This window comes from Labrus mixtus, chromosome 14 (genome assembly GCF_963584025.1).
Source record: "Labrus mixtus chromosome 14, fLabMix1.1, whole genome shotgun sequence".
Classification (NCBI taxonomy): Eukaryota; Metazoa; Chordata; class Actinopteri; order Labriformes; family Labridae; genus Labrus; species Labrus mixtus.
The window spans coordinates 15,429,780-15,445,337 of NC_083625.1; the positions used below are offsets into that span (position 1 = coordinate 15,429,780).

At 39.1% G+C, this 15,558-nt stretch overlaps 1 protein-coding gene across 3 annotated transcripts in view; it reads right to left on the bottom strand.

Annotated features, from left to right (window-relative positions):
• Positions 1 to 15,558, bottom strand: part of LOC132988184 (methyltransferase-like protein 27) — a 144,673-nt gene that overhangs the window by 10,889 nt on the left and 118,226 nt on the right. The window lies entirely within an intron of this gene.

Below are 15,558 nucleotides of genomic sequence, written 5' to 3' on the forward strand. Positions count from 1 at the left end.
TTATTTGTGCTATAAATCCCTAAATAATATCAGCATACACTCTTATCAGGCCAGTCTTTGTGGGCTCTTGTTTGTATTCAATTCAGTATTTGGTTTTGTTTTATTCTGAAATGGTCATTTCCTGCCAAGCTTAAAATTGATTTTCCAATAAGAAGAACTTTTTTTTTTAATCTCTGTGTTCTTTAAGGGATTTGGTTCATTTTGAAGTGTCCCAAAAACTCTCGTGCTCGACTAGGTTCTTTTTCAATGTTTTTGTAAGCACATGTCATTACATGTGTCTTTTTATTGCAACAGTAATCATTCATGACGGTTTTATTTTCCATCTGATATCTGGCAGACATAAAGACATTTAAATTGATAATAGACTTAAAGAAAATTCTTTGAAATGTATAATATGCAGTTGAATTTGCATCAAATAACATTTACTGTATTAAAAAAAAAATACAATGATTGATTGGTGTCCTGGCTTGTATATCTTCTCTGAACAAGGATTTCATGTTCCATATTTAACCTCACTTACACTCTTTACCAGTGTGTATGGATATTTCAATGAGTCAAATCACAGGTGATGGACTTAAAACTAAGTTACTGAAGGTAACATGCACACTTCAGCATGCAGACAATAATCAACAATTATGAAGACATCCAAAATTGAAACCAGTTTCTACTGAGAACAAAATCAATGGAATCTTTTTGTTCTATCAACAGATCAGTTTTTGCTTCCAACAGATCAGATTAAAGAAAGTGAGATGTGAAAAAAGAAGACATAGCTCATAAGAGGTTTCTTTCAATGTGAAGATTGTAACTGTGCACTACAGATGAAATGTGGGGCTTTACACGGACACTAACGTTACTAAGACGTGCTCCCGTCTGATTCACTTTTATAAACAATTAACAGAGAATGCATTCAAAATGGACATGTAAAGAACATGCTCGTGTGCTCTGTAATCATCTGTATTTGTATGAAAAAAAAGATTTTCTCAACTTGAATTTTGTTTATTATGGTCATGTTCCAGTGATTTTGTTCAGTTCTGCTTTTTGTGTTACATTTAGAACATTAAACCAAACCATACAACTAGGGTTAGCATGTTACACGTTCCTTATCAATGACTAAACAACAACTTCTCAGCTTTAATATACACATTTTCATTGTTCAGGTAGCTTTAATGATATGAACGCTTCACTAAAACATCATTCAGCATCTTCTTTTGGTGACATGTAGGCTGCTTGATTTTGATCATTGCTGGGTGATAATCTGAGTCTGATCATTTTCCATAGTTCGGTTAACAGAGAAAATTGAGTGTCGTAAACATTGGGCCTCATCCACCATTATCTTCTTTAGTTTTTTCTTAATTTTCTTATTTTTTGCTTAGAAAAACATGTCGGATTCATCACGTGTTCTTAAGCTGCTGAATTATTCGCACAAGTTTCCTTAAATTGATGAATTTAATTTCCTCATAAATTGGAAGACCGTGCATGTTTTTCCTCATAAGCATAGAAAAACACAGACTGCAAAAGACTGCAGGGCTGTGGGCCATACACACAAACACACACACGGATTCAAAAAATAGAAGAGAAGAGAGGCACTGACCATATCTAATTTTTTTTTTAATGTTCACAATTTGGAGGAAGCTGACATTTATTCTAAAAATTGCCACTGTTGATGGAACGTAAATTGAAACACCTGTGGGTGAAGGCAGGTTTTTATTGTTCTGAAATTTTTTTTACCTTACAGCTATGTTTATATTATAAATTTAACATTTTGCAGTTATGATCAAACACGATTTAATTAAAAGTTAAGCACTATTTTGTTTTGGTCTGTTTTGTTTTGGGTTTGTGTGTGTGGGTTTTTTTATGTGGGTTGCTTGTTTTTTGTTGTTATATTTAAAAAAAAAAAAAAAAATATGGCAAAAAAAAGTTAAAGTTAATAAGATATATAAATACATTATTTAAATATGGTCAATAAAAACCTGACAGCAGTGTTACCACTGGCATATCAACACCCAAATATGCACATTTTGTTTTTTGGCTAATAACTAATCCCAGATAAGAAATATTTGGTTAATGTCAATCTGCAACAACAAAAAAAGGGTAAGTGGATTTTAAATTCATCTTATGAACAGTTGGTGAATGAGTCCCACTGTTTTAGTATTCTGGTTTACCACCAGAGGGCTCTAAATATCATATATTTACTTCCATTTGGCCTTAGTGCCTTACAAAATAGTTTGTAGGAAAGTAAGAGGTTTGTAAAGGACTGTCAAAATGTTCTAAGAGAGCAGCATTGTATCGTACTTTAAAGTCTGTTAAAGATAAGTAATCGGAATGGGGGGGGGAAAAAGTAATGGGAAAAGATTTTGACTTTCCTCCTTGAATCTTATGAGATACAATAAAAGCTCTCAGGATAAGCGTGTCTTTTTTCAAAATGTTGATAGCAGCTTGTATGTTCTTCTTACTTTTAGATTTATTTTGGATTTTGGGGCGTTTTCCTTTTATTTTCTTGGACAGTGAGAGCACGGGGAAGTACATAGAGGAAATTAGCCACAGGCCGGATTCGAACCAAGGCCGCCCACTTGGAGGACTTAGGCCTCTGTACATGAGGCACAACCTAACCGCTAGGCCATCCCCGCAGCTTGTATCTTGTCATCATTTCAAAGCTCACATCAAATCATTCAGCCTTGAACTGTCAAATGGAAAAACACCTGTTGCTTTTCCCATTTTTTCAACCAACTGAAGTTTGGAGATGCGACAGGGTAACTCTACCCCTGATGTTTTGTCCTGTAGCTGTATGATGAGGGTTGTTTTTGGTCTTTTGCTGCTGCTCGGCCTCTGTGGCTCAGGGGAATGGAGGCCTCAGTTAGGCAGGTGAGACCGAGCAGAACTCGACACAAACTACCACTGACATCTGTGTGGCAGTAAGGGCATTAAGGGACATGGTGTCGACGTGGTGGAGGTAAAGGTGGAGCTGAGGAACATGGAGGCCAAAGTGAAGGAAAGTGGGAGCCAGGGGGAGGAGCTGAGAGCTGAGCTGGTTGGTGCTCATGGAGCTGCTGCAGACACAGAATTCAGGTAGAGACTGTTTTCTTCTCCAGCTAAATGTTTATGATGTCTTATGTGCTTAGTGAGTGTGAAGTGTGTCAGATGCTTGGACTAAATCAGCTGCTTTAACTCAGCTTGTTAATTATTTAGCTGTTTATAGATTTCTTTAACTTGTTATTCACAGCCACAGAACTGATTTCTTTGCTGCAGAGCAAGTGAAGTAGACAAAGAACATGCAGGTATTTAATGACAAACCCGATGACTTTTAAGTTAGAGGATGAGCAGTGCTTGTCAAACAGTGGGGAGCCAATTTTCCTGTTTCTTTTCTTCTTTTTGATTTTTAAACATGTGTGTATAATTATCAAGAAAGACTAATGGAGGAGTAGTCGATCAATCAACGATTAATGAATTCATTGCAGTGGGAGGTTTCATGTTAAATATAAGCCTGCTAATGCCGTTATTTTAATTGGGCGTGTTTGTTCATATGTTCTGCATTTAATAGGAGTATAAATAATGTTTAGAATAGTATGTTCTTATTAATAGTGTTATTCTAAGTCATTATCTCCAGACTTACAGAGCAAACTATGGAGCACTGAGAGTGAGCTTCTTATGACAAAGTCCAGGATTAACCAGCTAAAAAAAATAAAACACAGGTGATGGCGGTGGATACAAAAATGACTTTTTCAATCCAGGTCATGGTTAATGACAGAAAAGTTTTTGTGTTCATAGAGAAACCAAAGGTCACTGAACAGCCCTGACTACTCCTCGAGTTCTAGACACCCGAGATATCCACCTTAAAACAGCAGCGTCTTCACCAACATTGGCAAAGCATATGATTCAGCTACAGGTAATATAATGAGCTGGAAATATTGAACAATACACAAAACTGTTCAGGCTGATTCTGTGCTTAACAAGGAAGCTTGTTGGCAACACAAAACGAACCAACATTACAGAGTCTGTGTTCTTCTCACCCAAGTGTTTCTACTTATTCTTTACACATATATATATTTTTAAATGGGGCAAACTGAGGTGGACTGTTGGCCATATAGCAATAAAAATGGGTTGGTTAGTTTCCTTTAATGCATAAAATGTTTAAATGGCAATGATGGGACTGCCTGGACCAGATGATGATTGCACTCACAAAATGATTTCTAAGAACTAAAGATGAGCCAGAACCATAGGTGGATGAAGGGGACAGTTTCCCTCACGGAAACTCATCACATCAGCATGTCCAGCAGCCACAGGGATCTCAGATTTGGAAGAATGAGTATCATTCAGAGAGTTCATTTCACTCTGAAATTCGGTCGCAACCTTTTAACTATGGAAACCCTGAGAGAGTCACATCTGTGTTCGCTGCATACTGTCTGATGACATATGGCGCACAGATTAGAGTGATATGAGAGAAGGGGCAGGGGTACATTAAGAGCCTCGATTGCGTTCTCAGGCAGCGCTGACTGTTGAATTCATGTCCTGCACGGAGAGAACAGGAGAATAGGTCTTTGAAAGGGTTTTGCTGTGAAGGCATTAAAGGAGTGAAATAATTGGATGCTGAAGGCCTCGTCTCAGCAAAAGCAAGAATGCAAACACTTTTCTCTCCATGAACACGAAGAATGTGATGAGGGTAAAGTCAGGTGACAGGGGTTGTCATCAAGGAAATTCACAACTAAGCAGTTTAAATTAAATACATTCCTTGAACACTGCCTCACACATTCAATACGAACAGAATCAGGCCATTTTTTTTGTATAATTTGTATGAGGAAGCCGAGTTACACACAGATACTAGGGCTGACGTATGGCTTCTTCAGAGATGTTGATCCTTTCATGGCTGCTCTGCCCCACTGCAGATGAAAGTGTGCTACTTTCATGCTTGGAAACACCTCGATGGCAAGGAAGGAATGAAGCCCTGAGAAATTTTGCCTCTTACATTATGTACACGAAGAATTGCAGTCATAGTGAAGAAATGTCTGCTCACTGCTGAGTTTTTTTAATGCAGGATTGCAGGGTTGATTTTGTTATCAGTAAAGTGTCTTCATATATATTCATGAATTTGCATATATTCATGGCTTCCCTGAGTGGTTTGTTTAAAGGTATAACAAATCTTGATAGGGTTAGGGTTAGGGTTGAAATCACAAACACAAATATATACTGGTGGTAAGGCTTTCTTTGTTTTGTTTTTTTAAATAGCAAAGTGTTGTTTCCAAACACTGAGTGATTTTCCAGTCCTGTGTCCCACTTCAACTTATTACTAATCTATCAGTTAAGTCCGAGAGGATCTTAGTACTTATGCCTAAGGGTTGATTGGAATCGATTTGGTACCGTTTAAAAAAAAAAAAAAATTAAGATGATGTGCTGCTAATGTTTCCTTTGTGCCTCCTGCGTCTTCTCATGGATAAAACACACACACACACGCACACACACTCACACCAAGGCAAAATCTTCAAAATCTATCATTATTTATTTAGTCATTCAATGTGTTTGAGAAACACCAACACATAAATAAGTTATGATTGAAGCTGTTATGATAAAATATACGTGCGTCTGATCAGTGAGCCTCCTCTGTGATTATTTTTTTTTTTAAACTTATAAGTTTTAAATCAAACAAATGACAAACAATCAGGGTTAGTTCGCTGTAAGTAGCAAATCACAGTGACTCTGTGAGGACAATGTTGAGGTTGCTTGGCACAGCCAAGTTTCAAACTAGCATCATCTACGTGACTTCTGTCAACAGCTCTCTCTCTCTCCCTCTCTTTTGCCTCGTGGTGCTAAGAGCACATCAGCTGTGCAGGACGCACATGTTGCTTCTTTTTTATCTTGTTTGGGATTTCTATTTGAAAGCAGCTAAGTGGAACATACGGTTTGCCTTGTCAACAGTTGGCCTGCTTTGGAATATTCATGTTGTTTTCTGCCACTTACATTTTTTGGCGATTTCAGCACTCACTCTGTCTAATCTCTTCACTAACGTAGTCCTACAAGCATGAGTAAAGTTATGAAATGAAAAAATAAATCCTCCTGCTCTCTTTTAACTGTCATAGTCAATGTGAAACTTTGCTTGTGGAAAATGTGAAGGCTGTTCTTGCTGCACACTGTTAATTGCCTTGTCTGACACTGACCCAGTGGCATTAAAAATATTGTTAAGTGTTAACAATAATGAATGTTGTTGCTGATAGTCCCTTTGACTTTTTTAGGTCATAGAGGCATCAGTATGTATGCCATTCTGTTTCACCACTAGATCAAAACTCCTCACAGGAGCTTTAATGTGATTTGTATCAAAATGCCAGAGGGTGAGGGTGTGTGTAAAATCTGTATGGCTCCGTAACTGACTTCTTATTTCTTATCGTACCCACCAGGAAACAATCAGTGTGTGTTATTGAGGCTTTTCAGTGCAAATCAGAGTGACTTTGTTTGCTGATTTGTCAATTAGATGCAAATCCAGGCAGGACTGAGGAGGGAAAAGCCAAAAGCACCAGACTGCACCACACCAAGACCCTGCTGCAGTATAAATGTCTTCCCTCCTGATCAGCCACTTAGTGATTCACACACCGTCTGAGTCAGCTGCAGCACACACTGCTGTCAGGGCAATCCTCTTCAGAAATCGAATCAAGCCAATCATCCTCACAAAATCTAATAATTTTGCAATACAGGTATCCCACTTGGACCGTTACTCAATAACAGAAGAATTGCTTTCCAAAAAATTGATGTATCCATTTCAGCTTCAAAATATCTCACAACCAAAAGTTTTGGGTTGACTCAGCGGTGTTGAAGTAAATGGCATTTACTTTGTTAATGTCGTTTTTCTAATCAACATAATGCACAAAGCAACTCTTTCATACAGATTAGGAGAATCCCTGTGAGAGTCATAGAGGCAGAAATGAGCCTAATCATTTTGTAGAAATTGTCTGTATGTTTTTAAACGACTGCAGGTTGTTCATGGGCAGGTGTTTGTAATCAGGTAATATACTGAAACAAAACACTGTTATTGTATGTCTACTGTGAATTAATGTGTATTTGTGTAGAAACAATCAGCTGAACAGTGATCAGCAGATATCATCACAAATGGATGTCGCTTCATGTGACGATCAGGAGGAAAGGACGCGTCTCTTAAAACACGTTTCCTTGTACTTTCTTGACTTCGCTTTGTTCCCTCACATCTCTTAGTGCATCTCTGGTGGGAGGGTCTAAGATTTAAGGGAATTGGGACACAACCATAGCCTCTCTGTGTTCCTTCCCTTCTGTGTCAGTTTGAATGTTGTATTGATGATCCGCCCCATACTGCTGCAACATTTTCTGCCATTAAGGCCACCCTCACGTCAAACATATTTACACCATGTCATTCCACATAAGCTGAGGTTTGGGAGACACACCTTGTGATTAGCATCAGCTCTCATTGACTGGAGTCGGAGGTCACTCTGTGTTTTGCTTCGCTGCGCAGATCTGGTGAAGGTGACGGCTGTGTCAGATTACATATTGATAAAAGTGCGTGTGTGACCTTGTTTGTGGCCGCCGTTTTTCCAGCATCTCTACAATCAACTCATCTGAAGACTTCATAGCATCGGGGCACTGCTAGTCATTCTTTGATAAGAAGTTCCTCAGGTTATGTAAGCAATTTAGCTATTGGCTTTATGAATATTAAATGTCTTCTTCCTTCTTTAAATATATTATAAATCCAACCAATATTAATAGATCAATTCCCATTTGTGTTATGAGACCATGAATGTGAAGGTTGAGTCCTTTATCTTTTATGCAGGCGACACTGATGGTGTGAGGATGGATCGATAAGAAAGGAAACTGTCAAACCAGGAGGTAATGAGACTTGCAGATTCATGTCTATACTAAAGCCTTTATGAACGCGTTTGCACTCAAACATTTTACTGCAATGGAGGATTTTTTTTTTAAATAGTGTCGGCGCAAAACAGTTTGTACTGTAAAGAACTTTCGGTTTATGATGATTTTGGCGCCCCCTAAGGACAAACAGTAATCTTGTCTCTTTGTCCTGAACATGTGTAAGCAGTGTGTTCTACAAAAAATCTCATCCTGCTTTTATAAACAGTCAATTGTGGAAAAATTAAAAGCAGCTTTTTCGGCAACATGCTGTAAATCACTTTGACAGACACCTATACCCCCAGCGGTTTTAGATGTTAAAATTAACAATATAGAAAAGTCAATCTTTATTTTGAGGTCAACAAGAGGCATCAATATTGATTTTAGTCTATTTCATAACCAGTCAAATATCCTCACTACTTAACTCTGTTGTGTTACCACTTTAAGACTTCAAATCATTCTCAGTAGTTTTTTCTTCCTCTTGATACATTTTGCAAATAACTCCTGATGTAAATGCCTTACCTGATCACCTTTCTTTTTGTTACTTTAAAAAATGAATAAATACATAGGCCTTAATTTTCCTCTTTACAAACTCTGTCCACTTTTGCGGTGGATTTTTTTTATTTCCACTGTAAAATAGATGCATGGGCATTTTCCAGCTTTTTTTTTTTCCCAAGGCATGCATTGGTGCAGAATATTTTATTTATGGCCATTCAGACATTAGCATGCTTCCTTACTTCTTTACGGAGAATTTCACACTGCAGTATGCTTTAAGGCAAATGGACATTTTGAGATGACTATTGCCTACTATACCAGATAGATTGTGTCTGAGGTATTTTATCCACATAAAATCTCCACTGATGAATTTTGTGGAGCATTTCGCAGCTAAAGAGCCGTATATTTCAGTTTGCAGAGACTAAATACAGAGCTAAAGGAGAGTGAATATTAGACCTATATTTCCCAGATAGCCAGAAAAAAGACTTCTAATGACTACTAATCTTAACCCACTTTGGCTGGACATGTAAAACCAAACTGTTAATATAATTATGTTTTTACATCATGTTCTACTGCCTCTCAGGAATCAATTGCCAAAGAAAATCTATTATAGTTACTTTAATTACAAAGTCTTTAGAAGCCTATTGTCTTTAACTGGTATTAACAAACACTAAGCCCCACACACTCTGAGCTAATTACATTTATGGTGTCATCTGGAGGAGCCAATCTGAGCCACTCCATTAGCTCCAACTCTGCCACCCGAATGTCAATCCTTCAGTTGTTCCGTTTTAAAACATGAATTGGCGTGAACAAAAACTATTTGAAGGAGATGACTCAGCAGAGGAAAGTGCGCACGGCAGATTGACGTCTGTGCAAAGCAACACGCTCTTTTGTTGTCTGAGGCTGATGTGTGTGTGTGAAGGTTTTTTCCATATTTGTTGAAACTTTTATATTTCTGTTCGTAAGTGTTGTTTGAGGATTCTTCCAAACAGACTCATTTTTGATGTGAGAATTTGTGCAGTAAAACCTGTGTTAACTGCATAGATTAAAAACTATACCTGCCAGATTGCAGATTCCATCTTAAATCAGATTTCAGGAGTCAAGAGGAAGCTCGTGTCTGTGTGTGTGTGTGTGTGTGTGTGTGTGTGTGTGTGTGTGTGTGTGTGTGTGTTTTGGCTCAACCTCCAAAGTCCTCAGGCGGTTCATTCGATCATCTAAGATTTGGCATCTTCTCCCTATTTTATTTAATGATATTTAGATATTAAGAAGTGTGTGTAAGTGTATTTGTGTGTGTCTTAGTATGTGCTGGATGTCTAACTATGCTAATAGGGTCTCAGATTTTTCTCCCCTTTATCTCTCTCCCTCTCTCTTTCTTATACACACAGCATTCTCTCTTACTCTGCCAGTCTCCCCCCTGTTATGGCCTACTTCCTCACTGATCATGTGACCAGCTGGCAGCGACAGTGATGAAGTGGAAGAACCGCAGGTCCAACCATGCTGCAGGGCACTACAGGTCCCATGATGCTGAGGTGCACCTCACAGTTTTCCTCGCCCTCTTGAGAATCCTTGTGTCAGTAATTAGCGAACAATGCCTCAGGTGTGTGTGCGTGTGTGAGTGTACGTGTGTGTGTGAGATATTATTTTTTAGGGGGTTTGTTTGCACAAGAGAAAAATTGAGACAAGCTGTTTCCTGCTTTCAGACTAAACCTCCATTTGCTTCCTATTTGTTTGATAAATTCAGATAACAGATCTCTATGTAATCATAGTAGATCCCTCATTACAGGGTGCATCTGTGCTTTCCTGTTTTGCAGATGCTCTCGTCCAATTAAAAAAAGAAAGCTCAGTGTCTTGCTCAGACTTAGGTTCCCTGTGAAAACAACTCTTGACTTTAAGGGAAATATGTGGCTCTGTGCAGTTTTAGAATGATTACCTGATTCAGTGAATGATCCCTGTTCATCTGAAGCCTCCTAGTTGTAAATATTACATCCCTCCTTACACCCTTTTAAATCTTTTAGTTTCACACATTTCAAATCATGACTGTATTACGTCTCATCCACAACTGGAACTTATATGCTCGTAACTATTTTGGAGTGTTGCTTGTATCTTCTCGGTGTTTTATAAGCCACAACCTTTTGGATAATCTTCATTGAAAACGTTGTAATACTTACTCTGTGTTTAATAAGCATATGCAGTCTATTTATTTGTCTTCTGCTGACTTTTCCCCCCTTTAAATTACACTTGGAAACTTTGTAAGGTCAGTATAATAAGATTAATAGAAGGGCTCCATCTACAGTACAACAGGAGGTGGACAGGATGTAATAATGTAAATGTAATAACGAGCCAAACTGGCTGCAGACCAACTCCTGTCCTATACCTGCGCGCCACCATCTTTGCACCATCACACCACCCAGCTGTTCAATTCTCTCTTGAATCAAAAAGAGAGAGTGAGATGCTGCCCAACAGCACCTTAGATTTTTTTAGAAGTGAGGGAGACAATTCAACAAGCCACTCTGGAACATTTAAGAGGCAGGCTGTCTAAAATGTTCTAGACCGTTTTAGGAGTGCATCTGTGTAAACATCTTTAGTTGCTAATCTAAAAACATGTCATTTTAACATGTACGCACCAGTGCTTACATCTTCACCACAGCATTAATGAAATGTGAGTCGTAACAGTAATCTAGCTAGTTAGAGAAACTTCAGAAAAAACTTCAGAAAAAAGTCAGATTTAAGGGATGTTCAGAAGTTCACAATCCCCAGAGGAAGTTAGAGTAGTGTTCCTCTTCTAATCTACAACAGCAGCTGATAAAATGCCTTTGACCTTAGCTCCCCCAGTAAACCACAGCACAGAGGTTATACTGGGAAGCTAACGATCTGAACAATCTCATCTGGGATTCACTAGAAAAGAACATAGGGAACATGAATGATCAATTGTCTCTTTCTTGCTAAATAAGATGATTTTTAGCTCACAAGAGAAATGCACTTTCAGAGATGAGATTTCAAGTGAGAGGCATTCAGGTGATTTCATTTTGTTTCTCTGCCGTCAGCTGTCATGTCATTGGGAAGCTCCTCTCCATATTAAGTAAGTCCTTGATCCCTGTGTCCTTCCTCTGATGTGCTCCTGAATCCCATTATAACTACACGCAAACATACTGTATAGAGACACATGGTTGGCAAACACAGAGCATATGCAACAACAACTAAACAACAACAAACCCACACAGAGAAACACGATAACGCTGCCTGATTTCACATTTTCACAAGTCCAAATACCTCATTCACTCAAACTCAATCATATCCAAGCTCTTATCATTTCCCAATTCTTACCCCATTATATCTCTGGCTCATGCTCTTCCTTTCATGACCAAGCTAATACGCACACAAAGACAGAGGAAATGAAAAAAAATTAGTTTAGACACAGCCCTCATTATTACCATTCATAACACCAGCAACATTGTAATTGCACGAAAAACCTCTTCATCATACTCTGTGCAAGTCTGAAATAAGCGATTGATGTCTCTCTTTCTCTCTTCCCATTCATCCCAGCAGTCCTTGATGTTCTTCTATACATTCGCACTCACATGAAAAGAGCGCCTGAATATTAACATTTAACAAGGGGGTTAAAGCTGCTGTGTGACACAAACTAGCCTTTAATTCTTACCATGACATCTCTCTTCCCCGCTTGTCTTTGAGTTTCTTGTTGCTGAATCAATACTCTGCGTAGAGACTCACATGACTTATAAATCCTGACATGCACATGCACACAATCACAGTCACAAACAAGGGCACACGGCCACACACATACTGATAACCGCAGGGAATCGATTGGGAGATTCAATCTTCTCATACCAACATTTTATAGCTGCTGCTAAGAGATTCTTCAGGTTTTATTTGACTTTAAGATAGATTGAGTTTAAAAAGTATTCTTTGAGTTGCAGGTAATTCTTCATTCTGACTCATAACAGATAGACTTAAGCTGAATTGTTGTTAGTGTTTCTGTTTGTAATTTGTTTGTGAGTGACTGTGTGTGCGTGCGCTCTGGCTTGTTGGTTTTCCTTTCTCCCAAGCTGCTGACAGACTTTTATACTGTAGGGCTGCAAAACATGAGATCTAGGGACAACCTGACCTCTGATTGGCTGTCTCGTATCAAGGTGAAACTGTCCCTTAACACCCAGCCCATCCCACCCTGGTTCTGTGTCAGTCTCATTCACCAACTGCATCAGCAAGATGTCAAGCATGTGATGCTCATGCAAATGGGAAGGTGTTGGAATTTGGCACACAAGCTGCAATAAGTTAATTTCAAACTATAAAAAAAGACACTGAACAAGATCATGTCATTATAGTTATAGTTTTGAGGTTGATTTTGTTTATTAGTATCATTAACTTGGGGTACCAGGATCGTTGCAAAGAGCCAGCCAGTCCTTGTATAACCTAACAAATTCAATCACCTTCTCAGAGCCTCTCCCATGGCCTCTTGTCACCATTTCTGTTTGTGATTTTCAGGGCAGAATCTCAAGTTACAGCTAGGTGGAGAGAGGTGTTTGCTTTTTGGGACCTCCGAATTGCAATTATGGGTTGGCATCATCAATCTGTGACCTCCTGTGTCTAGGTCCAGGGTTCCCTGCCAAGAAATGGCTGATTGCTTTGTGCTTCCTCCTGGTGTGGAGTCAGTTTCTGCCTCAAGTGTAGTTCACTGGGTCGTGTTCATGAGTGAGAGTAAAATGGATCAGCAGGTGGACTCTTGTTGGGGCAGCTCCAGCCAGAACGCTCGCATTGTACCAAACCTTCATTAGGAAGACTGAGCTGACCCGGCTGGCAAGTTGAACTCCGACCCTCACCACAAGCTTTGAGGAATGACCGAAAATATTAGGTTATAGATTCAAGCAGCAGAATGAGTTTCCTCCAAAGGGTGGCTGGTCTCCGCCTAGAGATAGGGTTAGAAGCGCCTACATGCAGGCCTTCAGGGTACAACCGCTACTTCTTTGCGTCAAGAGGATCCAAATGAGGTTGTTTGAAGATGTGATTAGGATGCCTCCTGGGCACCTCCATTTGGAGGTTTTCTGTACAACTGGGATGAAAGCCCCGGATAGACCCAAAGCTTGCCTCAGGAATTCCCAGGAGGGACTGAAAAACTGCTTGGGAGAAATACCTCTGGGCTTAGCCTGCTGCAACCAGAACCTTACCCTTAATAAGCAAAAGAAAATGGATGTATGGGAATGGATAGTTTCACATCATGACTTTTTTTCCCCAAAAGTTTAATAGTAAACGGGTTGTTTGGTGTGGTAATTGCATGTAAAAGGAGCTGTCGTCTTTATGGCCGTCTGCGCTCATTTACTTGCAGAAGAGATTGTACATGACTCTTAAGCTGTTGACTCATAGTAATGAGCAAATAATGTCCAATTGCATTGTTAACCCAGACATGCACAGAGTCTTTATAAAGATGCTGTGTGTTTGCTTCATCTAATTCATCTGCAAAATCTATCATAATCTGGCATTCTGCTCAGACATTACTTTAGGCCAGGCACACAATTGAAGTGTCCTATTTGATGGGATATAGACCAGTAAACATGGCGTTATAAAGGCATTATTGACAAAGTGGCAGATTTATTATGAGGGAATTAAAATAGCAACAGATGCAGAACTTTGGCCTCTGTTTAGGTCAAACTACAGCAAATATAATTACTTTTCCTCTGTTATCTTTCTCTGTAGTTTAAGTGTGTGTATGAATGACCTCACAACTGCTTGATGTAGCAAATCCACTCTTCATTGTATTAATCATCGTACAGTTACTTCATCCCATGTCTCTCCTTCAGTTCTCTTCAGGACAAAGAGATGTTAGGTCACAAATTGAGGCAAAACATGAAACAAAACAGATGACAGGAATGACAAAAAAATGATTTAAGGCCACAAAAAAGGGAAACTGAGCGGTTAGACGAGATTAAAAAAAAAAGAAGATATTGTGTTTTTGTATTTACTGTGTTAAAGTATTGGTGGCCATATAACATGCACTTAACACTGCCCCTGTGCTTTTTACTTTTGGAAGTCAACCACCATAGTTTGTTGTACCCAGATATATCTGTAACTCAAACATAGCCCAAAATATTTCCCTAGTTTTGACATATTCAAGCTATTTTTTTTTAATATGAAAAAGAATTAAAGCCTTTTGTTTACTACCTACAAGCATCAAACAAAAGAGAGACACAATTAACAACAAGCTTATGAACAATAGTGAGCATTTGACTTTGACGTAGAAGTTGACAAAACAGGGGGTAAAAGAAGTGAAATTTGGGCTTGCCTGTATCTGTTGGACAGAGACAAGCCTCCAAATAAATGCCATTATTGCTTTGGTAGTTACTTAAATAACTGTATGCTGAAATGTAAGTTATAATGACTACACCTGGTGAAAAGTTAGTGTTGCATTATCAATTTATTTAGCTGCCATCAAGTTGAATGAAAACCCTTTTAAATGCTACTTGAAGATCTTTAGAGGCACAAAAAAGACAAGTTACATACATTTCCTGACTTCTTTTAAAACTTAAATACTAACTTGACTTAGAAATCTCTCAACGGCAAAAAACAAAAGGATCCAATGTTTCCAATTTTTTTCTCTTTTTGCTCTTGTGGAGTTGTAATCTCAAACACAGGATATTTTATTTAGCTCCTTTTGGCTTTCTAACCATGCTCTCTTCGACTTTCTTTGTATTCTTTGCCGTAGATGATGTCTGCTCTCTACCTCTCCTCTCTGGGCCAGCAGAAAACCCCCAAACCATCAATCCTGCAACCCGGCTGCCTGAATGCTGAAATGTGAACCTATGTTGTGACGAGGCTGACCTCCTTTTCCGTGTCTCTGGGGATCATGCCAGTAGGAAGTGAGAGGAGAGGATGGGGGAGGAATCAAGGATGGCAGTCATTTGTGATAAAGTAAATGCAACTGTCGACGAGGAACCGAGATAATAGGGTTGGTGAAAGGGAGAGGTAAGGTAAGGGAGTTCAATGAATGAAGGTTCAGGCACTGGAACGAGATGAGGAAACTTGCAGAGGGTGCGTATGAGAAAGAGAAAAGGCTGGGAGGTAGGAGGGGGGAAGTTGACGATTGGGGTGAATGGAACAGGTTACAGCCAAAGTAAAGGGCGGAGGGGGGTTTGAGGGTTTGCAGGTGGAGCTCCATCACTCTCTCTGGTTTCAGCCTCCTTGTGCCCACTAGCAGGAGTT